The sequence below is a fragment of the Ovis canadensis genome, chromosome 26 (genome assembly GCF_042477335.2).
Source record: "Ovis canadensis isolate MfBH-ARS-UI-01 breed Bighorn chromosome 26, ARS-UI_OviCan_v2, whole genome shotgun sequence".
Lineage (NCBI taxonomy): Eukaryota > Metazoa > Chordata > Mammalia > Artiodactyla > Bovidae > Ovis > Ovis canadensis.
This window is the reverse complement of record NC_091270.1, coordinates 7,342,325-7,367,354: the sequence shown is the minus strand read 5'-3', so window position 1 is coordinate 7,367,354 and position 25,030 is coordinate 7,342,325.

The following is a 25,030-nucleotide window of genomic DNA, read 5'->3' as shown; positions in this document are numbered from 1 at the left end:
AGGACAGACTCCCCTGGGGAGACTGCATAAGTACCCCAGGATCCATGTCAGCACTGGAGAGGAATCCTCAGGTTCCGGCCCCGACTCCACACAAGGTCTTAGGCCCCGGCATCGACGGGAGAGGAATCCCGAGAGGCCCCCGAGGAACTCGCATGGGGACTGACCTTTCCTGAGGCCTCCAGAGCGGGTCCCTGAGGTCCCCGTCGTAAGTCGAGAGCACCTGCCGCAACTCGAGAAAATCCAGGAGGTTTTGCCCTCCAGACGAGATGAGGCCCATTTCCACTGAGGCTTCTCGAGGCTAATCACATCTAACCACTGGAACTTCCAAAGGGTCCTTCACACCCTTGCTGCAACTCAAGAAGTTCCCCGACATACCCGTCTCCACTCGAGAGGAAGCACGAGGGTCGCGAACACATCCAGGGGAGCCCCGTTTCCGCCGCCTAGCTCGAGATGAGGGATCCTTTCCCTGTTTCATAGGGAAAGAATTCCCGGCGTTCCCGTCGCATCTCAAGAGGAGGCGCTCTCCACAGGAAAGGCGAGAGGAACTCCAGGGTCGTGCCACCATTCCAAGAGTCCCCCAGATGTGTCATTCCATTCCAGAGGAACCTGTTTTCCCTGCACTGCCTTGACGTTCAAGCCGAGGATCGACTCCCACCACGTGTGCACGTGGGACAGCCCTGTGGGAAAGCCTCGTGGGAAAGCCTCGTGGGAAAGACTCGAGGGAAACCATAGATCCTTTGATCCACGCGGCGGACTGCGTGACACTGCTGCTACCGCTCTGGAGGAAAGCGCAAGTGCATTCCCGCCTTCGAGACGAGGACTGACTCCACTGGGGAGACTCCAGAAGTACCCCAAGATCCATGTCAGCACTGGAGAGGAATCCTCAGGTTCCGGCCCCGACTCCACACAAGGTCTTAGGCCCCGGCATCGACGGGAGAGGAATCCCGAGAGGCCCCCGAGGAACTCGCATGGGGACTGGCCTTTCGTGAGGCCACCAGAGCGGGTCCCCGAGGTCCCCGTAGTAAGTCGAGAGCACCTGCCGCAACTCGAGAAAATCCAGGAGGTTTTGCCCTCCAGGCGAGATGAGGCCCATTTCCGCTGAGGCTTGTCGAGGCTAATCACATCTAACCACTGGAACTTACAAAGGGACCTTCACACCCTTGCTGCAACTCAAGAAGTTCCCCGACATACCCGTCTCCACTCGAGAGGAAGCACGAGGGTCCCGCACACATCCAGGGGAGCCCCGTTTCCGCCTCCTAGCTCGAGATGAGGGATCCTTTCCTGTTTCGTAGGGAAAGAATTCCCGGAGTTCCCGTCGCATCTCAAGAGGAGACGCTCTCCACAGGAAAGGCGAGAAGAACTCCAGTGTCGTGCCACCATTCCAAGAGTCCCCCAGATGTGTCAGTCCATTCCAGAGGAACCTGTTTTCCCTGCACTGCCTTGACGTTCAAGCCGAGGATCGACTCCCACCACGTGTGCACGTGGGACAGCCCTGTGGGAAAGCCTCGTGGGAAAGCCTCGTGGGAAAGACTCGAGGGAAAACCATAGATCCTTTGATCCACGCGGCAGACTGCGAGACACTGCTGCTACCGCTCTGGAGGAAAGCGCAAGTGCATGCCCGCATTCGAGACGAGGACTGACTCCCCTGGGGAGACTGCAGAAGTACCCCAGGATCCATGTCAGCACTGGAGAGGAATCCTCAGGTTCTGGCCCCGACTCCACACAAGGTCTTAGGCCCCGGCATCGACGGGAGAGGAATCCCGAGAGGCCCCCGAGGAACTCGCATGGGGACTGGCTTTTCCTGAGGCCACCAGAGCGGGTCCCCGAGGTCCCCGTCGTAAGTCGAGAGCACCTGCCGGAACTCGAGAAAATCCAGGAAGTTTTACCCTCCAGGCGAGATGAGGCCCATTTCCGCTGAGGCTTCTCGAGGCTAATCACATCTAACCACTGGAACTTCCAAAGGGTCCTTCACACCCTTGCTGCAACTCAAGAAGTTCCACGACATACCCGTCTCCACTCGAGAGGAAGCACGAGGGTCCCGCACACATCCAGGGGAGCCCCGTTTACGCCTCCTAGCTCGAGATGAGGAATGCTTTCCCTGTTTCGTAGGGAAAGAATTCCCGGCGTTCCCGTCGCATCTCAAGAGAAGGCGCTCTATACAGGAAAGGCGAGAGGAACTCCAGGGTCGTGCCACCATTCCAAGAGTCCCCCAGATGTGTCAGTCCATTCCAGAGGAAGCTGTTTTCCCTGCACTGCCTTGACGTTCAAGCGGAGGATCGACTCGCACCACGTGTGCACGTGGGACAGCCCTGTGGGAAAGCCTCGTGGGAAAGCCTCGTGGGAAAGACTCGAGGGAAAACCATAGATCCTTTGATCCAGAGGCGGACTGCGTGACACTGCTGCTACCGCTCTGGAGGAAAGCGCAAGTGCATGCCCGCATTCGAAACGAGGACAGACTCCCCTGGGGAGACTGCATAAGTACCCCAGGATCCATGTCAGCACTGGAGAGGAATCCTCAGGTTCCGGCCCCGACTCCACACAAGGTCTTAGGCCCTGGCATCGACGGGACAGGAATCCCGAGAGGCCCCCGAGGAACTCGCATGGGGACTGGCCTTTCCTGAGGCCACCAGAGCGGGTCCCCGAGGTCCCCGTCGTAAGTCGAGAGCACCTGCCGCAACTCGAGAATATCCAGGAGGTTTTGCCCTCCAAGCGAGATGAGGCCCATTTCCGCTGAGGCTTCTCGAGGCTAATCACATCTAACCACTGGAACTTCCAAAGGGTCCTTCACACCCTTGCTGCAACTCAAGAAGTTCCGCGACATACCCGTATCCACTCGAGAGGAAGCACGTGGGGTCACGCACACATCCAGGGGATCCCCGTTTCTGCCTCCTAGCTCGAGATGAGGGATCCTTTCCCTGTTTCGTAGCGAAAGAATTCCCGGCGTTCCCGTCGCATCTCAAGAGGAGGCGCTCTCCACAGGAAAGGCGAGAGGAACACCAGGGTCGTGCCACCATTCCAAGAGTCCCCCAGATGGGTCAGTCCATTCCATGGGAACCTGTTTTCCCTGCACTGACTTGACGTTCAAGCCGAGGATCGAATCCCACCACGTGTGCACGTGGGACAGCCCTGTGGGAAAGCCTCGTGGGAAAGCCTCGTGGGAAAGACTCGAGGGAAAACCATAGATCCTTTGATCCACGCGGCGGACTGCGTGACACTGCTGCTACCGCACTGGAGGAAAGCGTAAGTGCATGCCCGCATTCGAGACTAGGACTGACTCCCCTGGGGAGACTCCAGATGTACCCCAAGATCCATGTCAGCACTGGAGAGGAAACCTCAGGTTCAGGCCTCGACACCACACAAGGTCTTAGGCCCCGGCATCGACGGGTGAGGAATCCCGAGAGGCCCCCGAAAAACTCGCATGGGGACTGGCCTTCCTGAGGCCACCAGAGCGGGTCCCTGAGGTCCCCGTCGTAAGTCGAGAGCACCTGCCGCAACTCGAGAAATTCCAGGAGGTTTTGCCCTCCAGGCGAGATGAGGCCCATTTCCGCTGAGGCTTCTCGAGGCTAATCACATCTAACCACTGGAACTTCCAAAGGGTCCTTCACACCCTTGCTGCAACTCAAGAAGTTCCCCGACATACCCGTCTCCACTCGAGAGGAAGCACCTGGGGTCCCGTACACATCCAGGGGAGCCCCGTTTCTGCCTCCTAGTTAGAGATGAGGGATCCTTTCCCTGTTCCGTAGGGAAAGAATTCCCGGCGTTCCCGTCGCATCTCAAGAGGAGGCGCTCTCCACAGGAAAGGAGAGAGGAACTCCAGGGTCGTGGCACCATTCCAAGAGACCCCCAGATGTGTCAGTCTATTCCAGAGGAACCTGTTTTCCCTGCACTGCCTTGACGTTCAAGCCGAGGATCGACTCCCACCACGTGTTCACGTGGGACAGCCCAGTGGGAAAACCTCGTGGGAAAGACTCCTGGGAAAGACTCGAGGGAAAACCATAGATCCTTTTATCCACGCAGCGGACTGCGTGACACTGCTGCTACCGCTCTGGAGGAAAGCGCAAGTGCATGCCCGCATTCGAGACGAGGACTGACTCCCCTGGGGAGACTCCAGAAACCCCAAGATCCATGTCAGCACTGGAGAGGAATCCTCAGGTTCCGGCCCCGACTCCACACAAGGTCTTAGGCCCCGGCATCGACGGGAGAGGAATCCCGAGAGGCCCGCGAGGAACTCGCATGGGGACTGGCCTTTCCTGAGGCCACCAGAGCGGGTCCATGAGGTCCCCGTCGTAAGTTGAGAGCACCTGCCGCAACTCGAGAAAATCCAGGAGGTTTTGCCCTCCAGGCGAGATGAGGCCCATTTCCGCTGAGGCTTCTCGAGGCTAATCACATCTAACCACTGGAACTTCCAAAGGGTCCTTCACACCCTTTCTGCAACTCAAGGAGTTCCGCGACATACCCGTCTCCACTCGAGAGGAAGCCCGTGGGGTGCCGCACACATCCAGGGGAGCCCCGTTTCCGCCTCCTAGTTCGAGATGAGGGATCCTATCCCTGTTTCGTAGGGAAAGAATTCCCGGCGTTCCCCTCGCATCTCAAGAGGAGGCGCTCTCCACAGGAAAGGCGAGAGGAACTCCAGGGTCGTGCCACCATTCCAAGAGTCCCCCAGATGTGTCAGTCCATTCCAGAGGAACCTGTTTTCCCTGCACTGCCTTGACGTTCAAGCCGCGGATCGACTCCCACCACGTGTGCACGTGGGACAGCCCTGTGGGAAAGCCTGGTGGGAAAGCCTCGTGGGAAAGACTCGAGGGAAAACCATAGATCCTTTGATCCTCGCGGCGGAATGCGTGACACTGCTGCTACCGCTCTGGAGGAAAGCGCAAGTGCATGCCCGCATTCGAGACGAGGACTGACTCCCCTGGAGAGACTCCAGAAGTACCCCAAGATCCATGTCAGCACTGGAGAGGAATCCTCACGTTCCGGCCCCGACTCCACACAAGGTCTTAGGCCCCGGCATCGACGGGAGAGGAATCCCGAGAGGCCCCCGAGGAACTCGCATGGGGACTGGCCTTTCCTGAGGCCACCAGAGTGGGTCCCTGAGGTCCCCGTCATAATTCGAGAGCACCTGCCGCAACTCGAGAAAATCCAGGAGGTTTTGCCCTCCAGGCGAGATGAGGCCCATTTCCGCTGAGCCTTCTCGAGGCTAATCACATCTAACCACTGGAACTTCCAAAGGGTCCTTCACACCCTTGCTGCAACTCAAGAAGTTCCCCGACATACCCGTCTCCACTCGAGAGGAAGTACGAGGGTCCCGAACACATCCAGGGGAGCCCCGTATCCGCCTCCTAGCTCGAGATGAGGGATCCTTTCCCTGTTTCGTAGGGAAAGAATTCCCAGCGTTCACGTCGCATCTCAAGAGGAGGTGCTCTCCACAGGAAAGGGGAGAGGAATTCCAGAGTCGTGTCAGCATTCCAAGAGACCCCCAGATGTGTCAGTCCATTACAGAGGAACCTGTTTTCCCTGAACTGCCTTGACGTTCAAGCCGAGGATCGACTCCCACCCCGTGTGCACATGGGACAGCCCTGTGGGAAAGACTCGTGGGAAAGCCTCGTGGGAAAGACTCGAGGGAAAACCATACATCCTTTGATCCACGCGGCGGACTGCGTGACACTGCTGCTACCGCTCTGGAGAAAAGCGCAAGTGCATGCCCGCATTCGAGACGAGGACTGACTCCCCTGGGGAGACTCCAGAAGTACCCCAAGATCCATGTCAGCACTGGAGAGGAATCCTCAGGTTCAGGCCCCGACTCCACACAAGGTCTTAGGCCCCGGCATCGACGGGAGAGGAATCCCGAGAGCCCCCGAGGAACTCGCATGGGGACTGGCCTTTCCTGAGGCCACCAGAGCGGGTCCCTGAGGTCCCCGTCGTAAGTCGAGAGCACCTGCCGCAACTCGAGAAAATCCAGGAGGTTTTGCCCTCCAGGCGAGATGAGGCCCATTTCCGCTGAGGCTTCTCGAGGCTAATCACATCTAACCACTGGAACTTCCTTAGGGTCTTTCACACCCTTGCTGCAACTCAAGAAGTTCCCCGACATATCCGTCTCCACTCGAGAGGAAGCACGTGGGGTCCCGTACACCTCCAGGGGAGCCCCGTTTCCGCCTCCTAGCTCGAGATGAGGGATCCTTTCCCTGTTCCGTAGGGAAAGAATTCCCGGCGTTCCCGTCGCATCTCAAGAGGAGGCGCTCTCCACAGGAAAGGAGAGAGGAACTCCAGGGTCGTGGCACCATTCCAAGAGACCCCCAGATGTGTCAGTCCATTACAGAGGAACCTGTTTTCCCTGCACTGCCTTGAACTTCAAGCCGAGGATCGACTCCCACCACGTGTGCACGTGGGACAGCCTTGTGGGAAAGCCTCGTGGGAAAGCCTCGTGGGAAATACTCGAGGGAAAACCATAGATCCTTTGATCCACGCGGCGGACTGCGTGACACTGCTGCTACCGCTCTGGAGGAAAGCGCAAGTGCATGCCCGCATTCGAGACGAGGACTGACTCCCCTGGGGAGACTCCAGAAGTACCCCAAGATCCATGTCAGCACTGGAGAGGAATCCTCACGTTCCGGCCCCGACTCCACACAAGGTCTTAGGCCCCGGCATCGACGGGAGAGTAATCCCGAGAGGCCCGCGAGGAACTCGCATGGGGACTGGCCTTTCCAGAGGCCACCAGAGCGGGTCCCTGAAGTCCCGTCGTAAGTCGAGAGCACCTGCCGCAACTCGAGAAAATCCATGATGTTTTGCCCTCCAGGCGAGATGAGGCCCATTTCCGCTGAGGCTTCTCGAGGCTAATCATATCTAACCACTGGAACTTCCAAATGGTCCTTCACACCCTTGCTGCAACTCAAGGAGTTCCGCGACATACCCGTCTCCACTCGAGAGGAAGCCCGTGGGGTGCCGCACACATCCAGGGGAGCCCCGTTTCCGCCTCCTAGTTCGAGATGAGGGATCATATCCCTGTTTCGTAGGGAAAGAATTCCCGGCGTTCCCTTCGCATCTCAAGAGGAGGCGCTCTCCACAGGAAAGGCGAGAGGAACTCCAGGGTCGTGCCACCATTCCAAAAGTCCCCCAGATGTGTCAGTCCATTCCAGAGGAACCTGATTTCCCTGAACTGCCTTGACGTTCAAGCCGAGGATCGACTCCCACCACGTGTGCACGTGGGACAGCCCTGTGGGAAAGCCTCGTGGGACAGCCTCGTGGGAAAGACTCGAGGGAAAATCATAGATCCTTTGATCCACGCGGCGGACTGCGTGACACTGCTGCTACCGCTTGGAGGAAAGTGCAAGGGCATGCCCGCATTCGAGACGAGGACTGACTCCCCTGGGGAGACTCCAGAAGTACCCCAAGATCCATGTCAGCACTGGAGAGGAATCCTCAGGTTCCGGCCCCGACTCCACACAAGGTCTTAGGCCCCGGCTTCGACGGGAGAGGAATCCCAAGAGGCCCCCGAGGAAATCGCATGGGGACTGGCCTTTCCTGACGCCACCAGAGCGGGTCCCTGAGGTCCCCGTCGTAAGTCGAGAGCACCTGCCGCAACTCGAGAAAATCCAGGAGGTTTTGCCCTCCAGGCGAGTTGAGGCCCATTTCCGCTGAGGCTTCTCGAGGTTAATCACATCTAACCACTGGAACTTCCAAAGGGTCTTTCACACCCTTGCTGCAACTCAAGAAGTTCCCCGTCATACCCGTCTCCACTCGAAAGGAAGCACGAGGGTCCCGCACACATCCAGAGGAGCCCCGTTTCCGCGTCCTAGCTCGAAAAGAGGGATCCTTTCCCTGTTTCGTAGGGAAAGAATTCCCGGCGTTCCCGTCGCATCTCAAGAGGAGGCGCTCTCCACAGGAAAGGCGAGAGGAACTCCAGGGTCGTGCTACCATTCCAAGAGACTCCAGATGTGTCAGTCCATTACAGAGGAACCTCTTTTCCCTGTACTGCCTTGACGTTCAAGCCGAGCATCGACTCCCACCACGTGTACACGTGGGACAGCCCTGTGGAAAAGCCTCGTGGGAAAGCCTCGTGGGAAAAACTCGAGGGAAAACCATAGATCCTTTGATCCACGCGGCGGACTGCGTGACACTGCTGCTACCGCTCTGGAGGAAAGCGCAAGTGCATGCCCGCATTCGAGACGAGGACTGACTCCCCTGGGGAGACTCCAGAAGTACCCCAAGATCCATGTCAGCACTGGAAGGAATCCTCAGTTCCGGCCCCGACTCCACACAAGGTCTTAGGCCCCGGCATCGACGGGAGAGGAATCCCGAGAGGCCCCCGAGGAACTCGCATGGGGCCTGGCCTTTCCTGAGGACACCAGAGCGGGTCCCTGAGGTCCCCGTCGTAAGTCGAGAGCACCTGCCGCAACTCGAGAAAATCCAGGAGGTTTTGCCCTCCAGGCGAGATGAGGCCCATTTCCTCTGAGGCTTCTCGAGGCTAATCACATCTAACCACTGGAAATTCCAAAGGGTCCTTCACACCCTTGCTGCAACTCAAGCAGTTCCGCGACATACCCGTCTCCACTCGAGAGGAAGCACGTGGGGTCCCGCACACATCCAGGGGAGCCCCGTTTCCGCCTCCTAGTTCGAGATGAGGGATCCTATCCCTGTTTCGTAGGGAAAGAATTCCCGGCGTTCCCGTCGCATCTCAAGAGGAGGAGCTCTCCACAAGAAAGGCGAGAGGAACTCCAGGGTCGTGCCACCATTCCATGAGTCCCCCAGATGTGTCAGTCCATTCCAGAGGAACCTGATTTCCCTGAACTGCCTTGACGTTCAATCCGAGGATCGACTCCCAACACGTGTGCACGTGGGACAGCCCTGTGGGAAAGCCTCGTGGGACAGCCTCGTGGGAAAGACTCGAGGGAAAACCATAGATCCTTTGATCCACGCGGCGGACTGCGTGACACTGCTGCTACCGCTTGGAGGAAAGCGCAAGTGCATGCCCACATTCGAGACGAGGACTGACTCCCCTGGGGAGACTCCAGAAGTACCCCAAGATCCATGTCAGCACTGGAGAGGAATCCTCAGGTTCCGGCCCCGACTCCACACAAGGTCTTAGGCCCCGGCATCGACGGTAGAGGAATCCCAAGAGGCCCCCGTGGAACTCGCATGGGGACTGGCCTTTCCTGAGGCCACCAGAGCGGGTCCCTGAGGTCCCCGTCGTAAGTCGAGAGCACCTGCCGCAACTCGAGAAAATCCAGGAGGTTTTGCCCTCCAGGCGAGATGAGGCCCATTTCCGCTGAGGCTTCTCGAGGCTAATCACATCTAACCACTGGAACTTCCAAAGGGTCTTTCACACCCTTGCTGCAACTCAAGGAGTTCCGCGACATACCCGTCTCCACTCGAGAGGAAGCCCGTGGGGTTCCGCACACATCCAGGGGAGCCCCGTTTCCGCCTCCTAGTTCGAAATGAGGGATCCTTTCCCTGTTTCGTAGGGAAAGAATTCCCGGCGTTCCCGTCGCATCTCAAGAGGAGGCGCTCTCCACAGGAAAGGCGAGAGGAACTCCAGGGTCGTGCCACCATTCCATGAGTCCCCCAGATGTGTCAGTCCATTCCAGAGGAACCTGATTTCCCTGAACTGCCTTGACGTTCAATCCGAGGATCGACTCCCACCACGTGTGCACGTGGGACAGCCCTGTGGGAAAGCCTCGTGGGACAGCCTCGTGGGAAAGACTCGAGGGAAAACCATAGATCCTTTGATCCACGCGGCGGACTGCGTGACACTGCTGCTACCGCTTGGAGGAAAGCGCAAGTGCATGCCCACATTCGAGACGAGGACTGACTCCCCTGGGGAGACTCCAGAAGTACCCCAAGATCCATGTCAGCACTGGAGAGGAATCCTCAGGTTCCGGCCCCGACTCCACACAAGGTCTTAGGCCCGGCATCGACGGGAGAGGAATCCCGAGAGGCCCCCGAGGAACTCGCATGGGGACTGGCCTTTCCTGAGGCCACCAGAGCGGGTCCCTGAGGTCCCTGTCGTAAGTCGAGAGCACCTGCCGCAACTCGAGAAAATCCAGGAGGTTTTGCCCTCAAGGCGAGATGAGGCCCATTTCCGCTGAGGCTTCTCGAGGCTAATCACATCTAACCACTGGAAATTCCAAAGGGTCCTTCACACCCTTGCTGCAACTCAAGCAGTCTGCGACATACCCGTCTCCACTCGAGAGGAAGCACGTGGGGTCCCGTACACATCCAGGGGAGCCCCGCTTCCGCCTCCTAGCTCGAGATGAGGGATCCTTTCCCTCTTTCATAGGGAAAGAATTCCCGGCGTTCCCGTCGCATCTCAAGAGGATGCGCTCTCGACAGTAAAGGCGAGAGGAACTCCAGGGTCATGCCACCATTCCAAGAGTCCCCCAGATGTGTCAGTCCATTCCAGAGGAACCTGTTTTCCATGCACTGCCTTGACGTTCAAGCCGAGGATCGACTCCCACCACGTGTGCACGTGGGACAGCCCTGTGGGAAAGCCTCGTGGGAAAGCGTCGTGGGAAAGACTCGAGGGAAAACCATAGATCCTTTGTTCCACGCGGCGGACTGCGTGACACTGCTGCTACCGCTCTAGAGGAAAGCGCAAGTGCATGCCCGCATTCGAGACGAGGACTGACTCCCCTGGGGAGACTCCAGAAGTACCCCAAGATCCATGTCAGCACTGGAGAGGAATCCTCAGGTTCCGGCCCCGACTCCACACAAGGTCTTAGGCCCCGGCATCGACGGGAGAGGAATCCCGAGAGGCCCGCGAGGAACTCGCATGGGGACTGGCCTTTCCTGAGGCATCCAGAGCGGGTCCCTGAGGTCCCCGTCGTAAGTCGAGTGCACTTGCCGCAACTCGAGAAAATCCAGGAGGTTTTGCCCTCCAGGCGAGATGAGGGCCATTTCCGCTGAGGCTTCTCGAGGCTAATCACATCTAACCACTGGAACTTCCTAAGGGTCCTTCACACCCTTGCTGCAACTCAAGAAGTTCCCCGACATACCCGTCTCCACTCGAGAGGAAGCACGTGGGTCCCGCACACATCCAGAGGAGCCCCGTCCGCCTCGTAGCTCGAAATGAGGGATCCTTTCCCTGTTTCGTAGGGAAAGAATTCCCGGCGTTCCCGTCGCATCTCAAGAGGAGGCGCTCTCCAAAGGAAAGGCGAGAGAAACTCCAGGGTCGTGCCACCATTCCAAGAGACCCCAGATGTGTCAGTCTATTCCAGAGGAACCTCTTTTCCCTGTACTGCCTTGACGTTCAAGCCGAGGATCGACTCCCACCACGTGTGCACGTGGGACAGCCCTGTGGGAAAGCCTCGTGGGAAAGCCTCGTGGGAAAGACTCGAGGGAGAACCATAGATCCTTTGATCCACGCGGCGGACTGCGTGACACTGCTGCTACCGCTCTGGAGGAAAGCGCAAGTGCATGCCCGCATTCGAGACGAGGACTGACTCCCCTGGGGAGACTCCAGAAGTACCCCAAGAGCCATGTCAGCACTGAAGAGGAATTCTCAGGTTTCGGCCCCGACTCCACACAAGGTCTTAGGCCCCGGGATCGAGGGAGAGGAATCCCGAGAGGCCCCCGAGGAACTCGCATGGGGACTGGCCTTTCCTGAGGCCACCAGAGCGGGTCCCTGAGGTCCCCGTCGTAAGTCGAGTGCACTTGCCGCAACTCGAGAAAATCCAGGAGGTTTTGCCCTCCAGGCGAGATGAGGGCCATTTCCGCTGAGGCTTCTCGAGGCTAATCACATCTAACCGCTGGAACTTCCAAAGGGTCCTTCACACCCTTGCTGCAACTCAAGCAGTTCCGCGACATACCCGTCTCCACTGGAGAGGAAGACCGTGGGGTGCCGCACACATCCAGGGGAGCCCCGTTTCCGCCTCCTAGTTCGAGATGAGGGATCCTATCCCTGTTTCGTAGGGAAAGAATTCCCGGCGTTCCCTTCGCATCTCAAGAGGAGGCGCTCCCCACAGGAAAGGCGAGAGGAACTCCATGGTCGTGCCACCATTCCAAAAGTCCCCCAGATGTGTCAGTCCATTCCAGAGGAACCTGTTTTCCCTGCACTGCCTTGACGTTCAAGCCGAGGATCGACTCCCACCACGTGTGCACGTGGAACAGCCCTGTGGGAAAGCCTCCTGGGACAGCCTCGTGGGAAAGACTCGAGGGAAAACCATAGATCCTTTGATCCACGCGGCGAACTGCGTGACACTGCTGCTACCGCTCTGGAGGAAAAACGCAAGTGCATGCCCGCATTCGAGACGAGGACTGACTCCCCTGGGGAGACTCCAGAAGTACCCCAAGATCCATGTCAGCACTGGAGAGGAATCCTCAGGTTCCGGCCCCGACTCCACACAAGGACTTAGGCCCCGGGATCGACTGGAGAGGAATCCCAAGAGGCCCCCGAGGAACTCGCATGGGGACTGGCCTTTCCTGAGGCCACCAGAGCGGGTCCCTGAGGTCCCCGTCGTAAGTCGAGAGCACCTGCCGCAACTCGAGAAAATCCAGGAGGTTTTGCCCTCCAGGCGAGATGAGGGCCATTTCCGCTGAGGCTTCTCGAGGCTAATCACATCTAACCACTGGAACTTCCAAAGGGTCCTTCACACCCTTGCTGCAACTCAAGAAGTTCCCCGACATACCCGTCTAAACTCGAGAGGAAGCACGAGGGTCCCGTACACATCGAGGGGAGCCCCGCTTTCGCCTCCTAGCTCGAGATGAGGGATGCTTTCCCTGTTTCGTAGGGAAAGAATTCCCGGCGTTCCCGTCGCATCTCAAGAGGAGGCGCTCTCCACAGGAAAGGGGAGAGGAACTCCAGGGTCGTGCCACCATTCCAAGAGTCCCCCATATGTGTCAGTCCATTCCAGAGGAACCTGTTTTCCCTGCACTGCCTTGACGTTCAAGCCGAGGATCAACTCCCACCACGTGTGCAGGTGGGACAGCCCTGTGGGAAAACCTCGTGGGAAAGCCTCGTGGGAAAGACTCGAGGGAAAATCATAGATCCTTTGATCCACGCGGCAGACTGCGTGACACTGCTGCTACCACTCTCGAGGAAAGCACAAGTGCATGCCCGCATTCGAGACGAGGACTGACTCCACTGGGGAGACTCCAGAATTACCCCAAGATCCATGTCAGCACTGGAGAGGAATCCTCAGGTTCCGGCCCCGACTCCACACAAGGTCTTAGGCCCCGGCATCGACGGGAGAGGAATCCCGAGAGGCCCCCGAGGAACTCGCATGGGGACTGGCCGTTCCTGAGGCCACCAGACCGGGTCCCTGATGTCCCCGTCGTAAGTCGAGAGCACCTGCCGCAACTCGAGAAAATCCACGAGGTGTTGCCCTCCAGGCGAGATGAGGCCCATTTCCGCTGAGGCTTCTCGAGGCTAATCACATCTAACCACTGGAACTTCCAAAGGGTCCTTCACACCCTTGCTGCAACTCAAGAAGTTCCACGACATACCCGTCTCCAATCGAGAGGAAGCACGTGGGGTCCCGCACACATCCAGGGGAGCCCCGTTTCCGCCTCCTAGCTCGAGATGAGGGATCCTTTCGCTGTTTCGTAGGGAAAGAATTCCCGGGGTTCCCGTCGCATCTCAAGAGGAGGCGCTCTCCACAGGAAAGGCGAGAGGAACACCAGGGTCGTGCCACCATTCCAAGAGTCCCCCAGATGGGTCAGTCCATTCCAGAGGAACCTGTTTTCCCTGCACTGCCTTGACGTTAAAGCCGAGGATCGACTCCCACCACGTGTGCACGTGGGACAGCCCTGTGGGAAAGCCTCGTGGGAAAGCCTCGTTGGAAAGACTCGAGGGAAAAGCATAGATCCTTTGATCCACGCGGTGGACTGCGTGACATTGCTGCTACCGCTCTGGAGGAAAGCGCAAGTGCATGCCCACATTCGAGACGGGGACTGACTCCACTGGGGAGACTCCAGAAGTACCCCAAGGTCCATGTCAGCACTGGAGAGGAATCCTCAGGTTCCGGCCCCGACTCCACACAAGGTCTTAGGGCCCGGGCATCGACGGGAGAGGAATCCCGAGAGGCCCCTGAGGAACTCGCATGGGGACTGGCCTTTCCTGAGGCCACCAGAGCGGGTCCCTGAGTCCCCGTCGTAAGTCGAGAGCACCTGCCGCAACTCGAGAAAATCCAGGAGGTTTTGCCCTCCAGGCGAGATGAGGCCCATATCCGCTGAGGCTTCTCGAGGCTAATCACATCTAACCACTGGAACTTTCAAAGGGTCCTTCACACCCTTGCTGCAACTCAAGCAGTTCCGCGACATACCCGTCTCCACTCGACAGGAAGCACGTGGGATGCCTCACACATCCAGGGGAGCCCCGTTTCCGCCTCCTAGTTCGAGATGAGGCATCCTATCCCTATTTCGTAGGGAAAGAATTCCCGGCGTTCCCTTAGCATCTCAAGAGGAGGCGCTCTCCACAGGAAAGGCGAGAGCAACTCCAGGGTCGTGAACCATTCCAAGAGTACCCCAGATGTTTCAGTCCATTCCAGAGGAACCTGTTTTCCCTGAACGGCCTTCACGTTCAAGCCGAGGATCGACTCCCACCACGTGTGCACGTGGGACAGCCCTGTGGGAAAGCCTCGTGGGACAGCCTCGTGGGAAAGACGCGAGGGAAAACCAAAGATCCTTTTGTCCACGCGGCGGACTGTGTGACACTGCTGCTACCGCTCTGGAGGAAAGCGCAAGTGCATGCCCGCATTCGAGACGAGGACTGACTCCCCTGGGGAGACTCCAGAAGTACCCCAAGATCCATGTCAGCACTGGAGAGGAATCCTCAGGTTCCGGCCCCGACTCCACACAAGGTCTTAGGCCCCGGCATCGACGGGAGAGGAATCCCGAGAGGCCCCCGAGGAACTCGCATGGGGACTGGCCTTTCCTGAGGCCACCAGAGCGGGTCCCTGAGGTCCCCGTCGTAAGTCGAGAGCACCTGCCGCAACTCGAGAAAATCCAGGAGGTTTTGCCCTCCAGGCGAGATGAGGCCCATTTCCGCTGAGGCTTCTCGAGGCTAATCACGTCTAACCACTGGAACTTCCTAAGGCTCCTTCACACCCTTGCTGCAACTCAAGAAGTTCCCTGACATACCCGTCTCCACTCGAGAGGAAGCACGTGGGGTCCCGCACACATCCAGGGGAGCCCCGTCTCCGCCTCCTAGCTCGAGATGATGGATCCTTTCCCTGTTTCATAGGGAAAGAATTCCCGGCGTTCCCGTCGCATCTCAAGAGGAGGCGCTCTCCACAGGAAAGGCGAGAGGAACTCCAGGGCCGTGCCACCATTCCAGGAGTCCCCCAGATGGGTCAGTCCATTCCAGAGGAACCTGTTTTCCCTGCACTGCCTTGACGTTCAAGCCGAGGATCGACTCCCACCACGTGTGCACGTGGGAATGCCCTGTGGGAAAGCCTCGTGGGAAAGCCTCGTGGGAAAGACTCGAGGGAAAACCATAGATCCTTTGATCCACGCGGCGGACTGCGTGACACTGCTGCTACCGCTCTGGAGGAAAGCGCAAGTGCATGCCCGCATTCGAGACGAGGACTGACTCCCCTGGGGAGACTCCAGAAGTACCCCAAGATCCATGTCAGCACTGGAGAGAAATCCTCAGGTTCCGGCCCCGAATCCACACAAGGTCTTAGGCCCCGGCATCGACGGGAGAGGAATCCTGAGAGGCCCCCGAGGAACTCGCATGGGGACTGGCCGTTCCTGAGGCCACCAGACCGGGTCCCTGAGGTCCCCGTCATAAGTCGAGAGCACCTGCCGCAACTCGAGAAAATCCACGAGGTGTTGCCCTCCAGGCGAGATGAGGCCCATTTCCGCTGAGGCTTCTCGAGGCTAATCACATCTAACCACTGGAACTTCCAAAGGGTCCTTCACACCCTTGCTGCAACTCAAGCAGTTCCACGACATACCCGTCTCCACTCGAGAGGAAGCACGTGGGGTCCCGCACACATCCAGGGGAGCCCCGTTTCTGCCTCCTAGCTCGAGATGAGGGATCCTTTCCCTGTTTCGTAGGGAAAGAATTCCCGGCGTTCCCGTCGCATCTCAAGAGGAGGCGCTCTCCACAGGAAAGGCGAGAGGAACTCCAGGGTCGTGCCACCATTCCAAGAGTCACCCAGATGTGTCAGTCCATTCCAGAGGAACCTGTTTTCCCCGCACTGCCTTGACGTTCAAGCCGAGGATCGACTCCCACCACGTGTGCACGTGGAACAGCCCTGTGGGAAAGCCCCGTGGGAAAGCCTCGTGGGAAAGACTCGAGGGAAAACCATAGATCCTTTGATCCACGCGGCGGACTGCGTGACACTGCTGCTACCGCTCTGAAGGAAAGCGCAAGTGCATGCCCGCATTCGAGACGAGGACTGACTCCCCTGGGGAGACTCCAGAAGTACCCCAAGATCCATGTCAGCACTGGAGAGGAATCCTCAGGTTCCGGCCCCGACACCACACAAGGTCTTAGGCCCCGGCATCGACGGGAGAGGAATCCCGAGAGGCCCCCGAGGAACTCGCATGGGGACTGGCCTTTCCTCAGGCCTCCAGAGCGGGTCCCTGAGGTCCCCGTCGTAAGTCGAGAGCACCTGCCGAAACTCGAGAAAATCCAGGAGGTTTTGCCCTCCAGGCGAGATGAGGCCCATTTCTGCTGAGGCTTCTCGAGTCTAATCACATCTAACCCCTGGAACTTCCAAAGGGTCCTTCACACCCTTTCTGCAACTCAAGCAGTTCCCCGACATACCCGTCTCCACTCGAGAGGAAGCACGAGGGTCCCGCACACATCCAGGGGAGCCCCGTTTCCGCCTCCTAGCTCGAGATGAGGGATCCTTTCCATGTTTCGTAGGGAAAGAATTCCCGGCGTTCCCGTCGCATCTCAAGAGGAGGCACTCTCCACAGGAAAGACGAGAGGAACTCCAGGGTCGTGGCACCATTCCAAGAGACCCCCAGATGTGTCAGTCCATTCCAGAGGCAACTGTTTTCCCCGCACTGCCTTGACGTTCAAGCCGAGGATCGACTCCCACCACGTGTGCACGTGGGACAGCCCTGTAGGAAAGCCTCGTGGGAAAGCCTCTTGGGAAAGACTCGAGGGAAAACCATAGATCCTTTGATCCACGCGGCGGACTGCGTGACACTGCTGCTACCGCTCTGGAGGAAAGCGCAAGTGCATGCCCGCATTCGAGACGAGGACTGACTCCCCTGGGGAGACTCCAGAAGTACCCCAAGATCCATGTCAGCACTGGAGAGGAATCCTCAGGTTCCGGCCCCGACTCCACACAAGGTCTTAGGCCCCGGCATCGACGGGAGAGGAATCCCGAGAGGCCCCCGAGGAACTCGCATGGGGACTGACCTTTCCTGAGGCCTCCAGAGCGGGTCCCTGAGGTCCCCGTCGTAAGTCGAGAGCACCTGCCGCAACTCGAGAAAATCCAGGAGGTTTTGCCCTCCAGACGAGATGAGGCCCATTTCCACTGAGGCTTCTCGAGGCTAATCACATCTAACCACTGGAACTTCCAAAGGGTCCTTCACACCCTTGCTGCAACTCAAGAAGTTCCCCGACATACCCGTCTCCACTCGAGAGGAAGCACGAGGGTCGCGAACACATCCAGGGGAGCCCCGTTTCCGCCGCCTAGCTCGAGATGAGGGATCCTTTCCCTGTTTCATAGGGAAAGAATTCCCGGCGTTCCCGTCGCATCTCAAGAGGAGGCGCTCTCCACAGGAAAGGCGAGAGGAACTCCAGGGTCGTGCCACCATTCCAAGAGTCCCCCAGATGTGTCATTCCATTCCAGAGGAACCTGTTTTCCCTGCACTGCCTTGACGTTCAAGCCGAGGATCGACTCCCACCACGTGTGCACGTGGGACAGCCCTGTGGGAAAGCCTCGTGGGAAAGCCTCGTGGGAAAGACTCGAGGGAAACCATAGATCCTTTGATCCACGCGGCGGACTGCGTGACACTGCTGCTACCGCTCTGGAGGAAAGCGCAAGTGCATTCCCGCCTTCGAGACGAGGACTGACTCCCCTGGGGAGACTCCAGAAGTACCCCAAGATCCATGTCAGCACTGGAGAGGAATCCTCAGGTTCCGGCCCCGACACCACACAAGGTCTTAGGCCCCGGCATCGACGGGAGAGGAATCCCGAGAGGCCCCCGAGGAACTCGCATGGGGACTGGCCTTTCGTGAGGCCACCAGAGCGGGTCCCCGAGGTCCCCGTAGTAAGTCGAGAGCACCTGCCGCAACTCGAGAAAATCCAGGAGGTTTTGCCCTCCAGGCGAGATGAGGCCCATTTCCGCTGAGGCTTCTCGAGGCTAATCACATCTAACCACTGGAACTTACAAAGGGACCTTCACACCCTTGCTGCAACTCAAGAAGTTCCCCGACATACCCGTCTCCACTCGAGAGGAAGCACGAGGGTCCCGCACACATCCAGGGGAGCCCCGTTTCCGCCTCCTAGCTCGAGATGAGGGATCCTTTCCTGTTTCCTAGGGAAAGAATTCCCGGAGTTCCCGTAGCATCTCAAGAGGAGACGCTCTCCACAGGAAAGGCGAGAAGAACTCCAGTGTCGTGCCACCATTCCAAGAGTCCCCCAGATGTGTCAGTCCATTCCAGAGGAACCTGTTTTCCCTGCACTGCCTTGACGTTCAAGCCGAGGATCGACTCCCACCACGTGTGCACGTGGGACAGCCCTGTGGGAAAGCCTCGTGGGAAAGCCTCGTGGGAAAGACTCGAGGGAAAACCATAGATCCTTTGATCCACGCGGCAGACTGCGAGACACTGCTGCTACCGCTCTGGAGGAAAGCGCAAGTGCATGCCCGCATTCGAGACGAGGACTGACTCCCCTGGGGAGACTGCAGAAGTACCCCAGGATCCATGTCAGCACTGGAGAGGAAACCTCAGGTTCTGGCCCCGACTCCACACAAGGTCTTAGGCCCCGGCATCGACGGGAGAGGAATCCCTAGAGGCCCCCGAGGAACTCGCATGGGGACTGGCTTTTCCTGAGGCCACCAGAGCGGGTCCCCGATGTCCCCGTCGTAAGTCGAGAGCACCTGCCGGAACTCGAGAAAATCCAGGAAGTTTTACCCTCCAGGCGAGATGAGGCCCATTTCCGCTGAGGCTTCTCGAGGCTAATCACATCTAACCACTGGAACTTCCAAAGGGTCCTTCACACCCTTGCTGCAACTCAAGCAGTTCCACGACATACCCGTCTCCAATCGAGATGAAGCACGAGGGTCCCGCACACATCCAGGGGAGCCCCGTTTACGCCTCCTAGCTCGAGATGAGGAATGCTTTCCCTGTTTCGTAGGGAAAGAATTCCCGGCGTTCCCGTCGCATCTCAAGAGAAGGCGCTCTCCACAGGAAAGGCGAGAGGAACTCCAGGGTCGTGCCACCATTCCAAGAGTCCCCCAGATGTGTCAGTCCATTCCAGAGGAAGCTGTTTTCCCTGCACTGCCTTGACGTTCAAGCGGAGGATCGACTCGCACCACGTGTGCACGTGGGACAGCCCTGTGGGAAAGCCTCGTGGGAAAGCCTCGTGGGAAAGACTCGAGGGAAAACCATAGATCCTTTGATCCAGAGGCGGACTGTGTGACACTGCTGCTACCACTCTGGAGGAAAGCACAAGTGCATGCCCGCATTCGAAACGAGGACAGACTCCCCTGGGGAGACTGCATAAGTACCCCAGGATCCATGTCAGCACTGGAGAGGAATCCTCAGGTTCCGGCCCCGACTCCACACAAGGTCTTAGGCCCCGGCATCGACGGGACAGGAATCCCGAGAGGCCCCCGAGGAACTCGCATGGGGACTGGCCTTTCCTGAGGCCACCAGAGCGGGTCCCCGAGGTCCCCGTCGTAAGTCGAGAGCACCTGCCGCAACTCGAGAATATCCAGGAGGTTTTGCCCTCCAAGCGAGATGAGGCCCATTTCCGCTGAGGCTTCTCGAGGCTAATCACATCTAACCACTGGAACTTCCAAAGGGTCCTTCACACCCTTGCTGCAACTCAAGAAGTTCCGCGACATACCCGTATCCACTCGAGAGGAAGCACGTGGGGTCACGCACACATCCAGGGGATCCCCGTTTCTGCCTCCTAGCTCGATATGAGGGATCCTTTCCCTGTTTCGTAGTGAAAGAATTCCCGGCGTTCCCGTCGCATCTCAAGAGGAGGCGCTCTCCACAGGAAAGGCGAGAGGAACACCAGGGTCGTGCCACCATTCCAAGAGTCCCCCAGATGGGTCAGTCCATTCCATGGGAACCTGTTTTCCCTGCACTGCCTTGACGTTCAAGCCGAGGATCGAATCCCACCACGTGTGCACGTGGGACAGCCCTGTGGGAAAGCCTCGTGGGAAAGCCTCGTGGGAAAGACTCGAGGGAAAACCATAGATCCTTTGATCCACGCGGCGGACTGCGTGACACTGCTGCTACCGCACTGGAGGAAAGCGTAAGTGCATGCCCGCATTCGAGACTAGGACTGACTCCCCTGGGGAGACTCCAGATGTACCCCATGATCCATGTCAGCACTGGAGAGGAAACCTCAGGTTCAGGCCTCGACACCACACAAGGTCTTAGGCCCCGGCATCGACGGGAGAGGAATCCCGAGAGGCCCCCGAAAAACTCGCATGGGGACTGGCCTTCCTGAGGCCACCAGAGCGGGTCCCTGAGGTCCCCGTCGTAAGTCGAGAGCACCTGCCGCAACTCGAGAAATTCCAGGAGGTTTTGCCCTCCAGGCGAGATGAGGCCCATTTCCGCTGAGGCTTCTCGAGGCTAATCACATCTAACCACTGGAACTTCCAAAGGGTCCTTCACACCCTTGCTGCAACTCAAGAAGTTCCCCGACATACCCGTCTCCACTCGAGAGGAAGCACGTGGGGTCCCGTACACATCCAGGGGAGCCCCGTTTCTGCCTCCTAGTTAGAGATGAGGGATCCTTTCCCTGTTCCGTAGGGAAAGAATTCCCGGCGTTCCCGTCGCATCTCAAGAGGAGGCGCTCTCCACAGGAAAGGAGAGAGGAACTCCAGGGTCGTGGCACCATTCCAAGAGACCCCCAGATGTGTCAGTCTATTCCAGAGGAACCTGTTTTCCCTGCACTGCCTTGACGTTCCAGCCGAGGATCGACTCCCACCACGTGTTCACGTGGGACAGCCCAGTGGGAAAACCTCGTGGGAAAGACTCCTGGGAAAGACTCGAGGGAAAACCATAGATCCTTTTATCCACGCAGCGGACTGCGTGACACTGCTGCTACCGCTCTGGAGGAAAGCGCAAGTGCATGCCCGCATTCGAGACGAGGACTGACTCCCCTGGGGAGACTCCAGAAGTACCCCAAGATCCATGTCAGCACTGGAGAGGAATCCTCAGGTTCCGGCCCCGACTCCACACAAGGTCTTAGGCCCCGGCATCGACGGGAGAGGAATCCCGAGAGGCCCGCGAGGAACTCGCATGGGGACTGGCCTTTCCTGAGGCCACCAGAGCGGGTCCATGAGGTCCCCGTCGTAAGTTGAGAGCACCTGCTGCAACTCGAGAAAATCCAGGAGGTTTTGCCCTCCAGGCGAGATGAGGCCCATTTCCGCTGAGGCTTCTCGAGGCTAATCACATCTAACCACTGGAACTTCCAAAGGGTCCTTCACACCCTTTCTGCAACTCAAGGAGTTCCGCGACATACCCGTCTCCACTCGAGAGGAAGCCCGTGGGGTGCCGCACACATCCAGGGGAGCACAGTTTCCGCCTCCTAGTTCGAGATGAGGGATCCTATCCCTGTTTCGTAGGGAAAGAATTCCCGGCGTTCCCCTCGCATCTCAAGAGGAGGCGCTCTCCACAGGAAAGGCGAGAGGAACTCCAGGGTCGTGCCACCATTCCAAGAGTCCCCCAGATGTGTCAGTCCATTCCAGAGGAACCTGTTTTCCCTGCACTGCCTTGACGTTCAAGCCGCGGATCGACTCCCACCACGTGTGCACGTGGGACAGCCCTGTGGGAAAGCCTGGTGGGAAAGCCTCGTGGGAAAGACTCGAGGGAAAACCATAGATCCTTTGATCCTCGCGGCGGAATGCGTGACACTGCTGCTACCGCTCTGGAGGAAAGCGCAAGTGCATGCCCGCATTCGAGACGAGGACTGACTCCCCTGGAGAGACTCCAGAAGTACCCCAAGATCCATGTCAGCACTGGAGAGGAATCCTCACGTTCCGGCCCCGACTCCACACAAGGTCTTAGGCCCCGGCATCGACGGGAGAGGAATCCCGAGAGGCCCCCGAGGAACTCGCATGGGGACTGGCCTTTCCTGAGGCCACCAGAGTGGGTCCCTGAGGTCCCCGTCATAATTCGAGAGCACCTGCCGCAACTCGAGAAAATCCAGGAGGTTTTGCCCTCCAGGCGAGATGAGGCCCATTTCCGCTGAGGCTTCTCGAGGCTAATCACATCTAACCACTGGAACTTCCAAAGGGTCCTTCACACCCTTGCTGCAACTCAAGAAGTTCCCCGACATACCCGTCTCCACTCGAGAGGAAGTACGAGGGTCCCGAACACATCCAGGGGAGCCCCGTATCCGCCTCCTAGCTCGAGATGAGGGATCCTTTCCCTGTTTCGTAGGGAAAGAATTCCCAGCGTTCCCGTCGCATCTCAAGAGGAGGTGCTCTCCACAGGAAAGGGGAGAGGAATTCCAGAGTCGTGTCAGCATTCCAAGAGACCCCCAGATGTGTCAGTCCATTACAGAGGAACCTGTTTTCCCTGAACTGCCTTGACGTTCAAGCCGAGGATCGACTCCCACCCCGTGTGCACATGGGACAGCCCTGTGGGAAAGACTCGTGGGAAAGACTCGTGGGAAAGACTCGAGGGAAAACCATACATCCTTTGATCCACGCGGCGGACTGCGTGACACTGCTGCTACCGCTCTGGAGAAAAGCGCAAGTGCATGCCCGCATTCGAGACGAGGACTGACTCCCCTGGGGAGACTCCAGAAGTACCCCAAGATCCATGTCAGCACTGGAGAGGAATCCTCAGGTTCCGGCCCCGACTCCACACAAGGTCTTAGGCCCCGGCATCGACGGGAGAGGAATCCCGAGAGCCCCCGAGGAACTCGCATGGGGACTGGCCTTTCCTGAGGCCACCAGAGCGGGTCCCTGAGGTCCCCGTCGTAAGTCGAGAGCACCTGCCGCAACTCGAGAAAATCCAGGAGGTTTTGCCCTCCAGGCGAGATGAGGCCCATTTCCGCTGAGGCTTCTCGAGGCTAATCACATCTAACCACTGGAACTTCCTTAGGGTCCTTCACACCCTTGCTGCAACTCAAGAAGTTCCCCGACATATCCGTCTCCACTCGAGAGGAAGCACGTGGGGTCCCGTACACCTCCAGGGGAGCCCCGTTTCCGCCTCCTAGCTCGAGATGAGGGATCCTTTCCCTGTTCCGTAGGGAAAGAATTCCCGGCGTTCCCGTCGCATCTCAAGAGGAGGCGCTCTCCACAGGAAAGGAGAGAGGAACTCCAGGGTCGTGGCACCATTCCAAGAGACCCCCAGATGTGTCAGTCCATTACAGAGGAACCTGTTTTCCCTGCACTGCCTTGAACTTCAAGCCGAGGATCGACTCCCACCACGTGTGCACGTGGGACAGCCCTGTGGGAAAGCCTCGTGGGAAAGCCTCGTGGGAAATACTCGAGGGAAAACCATAGATCCTTTGATCCACGCGGCGGACTGCGTGACACTGCTGCTACCGCTCTGGAGGAAAGCGCAAGTGCATGCCCGCATTCGAGACGAGGACTGACTCCCCTGGGGAGACTCCAGAAGTACCCCAAGATCCATGTCAGCACTGGAGAGGAATCCTCACGTTCCGGCCCCGACTCCACACAAGGTCTTAGGCCCCGGCATCGACGGGAGAGGAATCCCGAGAGGCCCGCGAGGAACTCGCATGGGGACTGGCCTTTCCAGAGGCCACCAGAGCGGGTCCCTGAAGTCCCGTCGTAAGTCGAGAGCACCTGCCGCAACTCGAGAAAATCCATGATGTTTTGCCCTCCAGGCGAGATGAGGCCCATTTCCGCTGAGGCTTCTCGAGGCTAATAATATCTAACCACTGGAACTTCCAAAGGGTCATTCACACCCTTGCTGCAACTCAAGAAGTTCCCCGACATACCCGTCTCCACTCGAGAGGAAGCACATGGGGTCCCGCACACATCCAGGGGAGCCCCGTTTCCGCCTCCTAGCTCCAGATGAGGGATCCTTTCCCTGTTTCGTAGGGAAAGAATTCCCGGCGTTCCCGTCGAATCTCAAGAGGAGGCACTCTCCACAGGAAAGGCGAGAGGAACTCCAGGGTCGTGCCACCATTCCAAGAGACCCCCAGATGTGTCAGTCCATTCCAGAGGAACCTTTTTTCCCTGCACTGCCTTGACGTTCAAGCCGAGGATCGACTCCCACCACGTGTGCACGTGGAACAGCCCTGTGGGAAAGCCTCCTGGGACAGCCTCGTGGGAAAGACTCGAGGGAAAACCATAGATCCTTTGATCCACGCGGCGGACTGCGTGACACTGCTGATAAAGCTCTGGAGGAAAGCACAAGTGCATGCCCGCATTCGAGACGAGGACTGACTCCCCTGGGGAGACTCCAGAAGTACCCCAAGATCCATGTCAGCACTGGAGAGGAATCCTCAGGTTTCGGCCCCGACTCCACACAAGGTCTTAGGCCCCGGGATCGAGGGAGAGGAATCCCGAGAGGCCCCCGAGGAACTCGCATGGGGACTGGCCTTTCCTGAGGCCACCAGAGCGGGTCCCTGAAGTCCCCGTCGCAAGTCGAGAGCACTTGCCGCAACTCGAGAAAATCCAGGAGGTTTTGCCCTCCAGGCGAGATGAGGGCCATTTCCGCTGAGGCTTCTCGAGGCTAATCACATCTAACCGCTGGAACTTCCAAAGGGTCCTTCACACCCTTGCTGCAACTCAAGCAGTTCCGCGACATACCCGTCTCCACTCGAGAGGAAGCACGTGGGGTCCCGTACACATCCAGGGGAGCCCCGCTTTCGCCTCCTAACTCGAGATGAGGGATCCTTTCCCTGTTTCGTAGGGAAAGAATTCCCGGCGTTCCCGTCGCATCTCAAGAGGAGGCGCTCTCCAC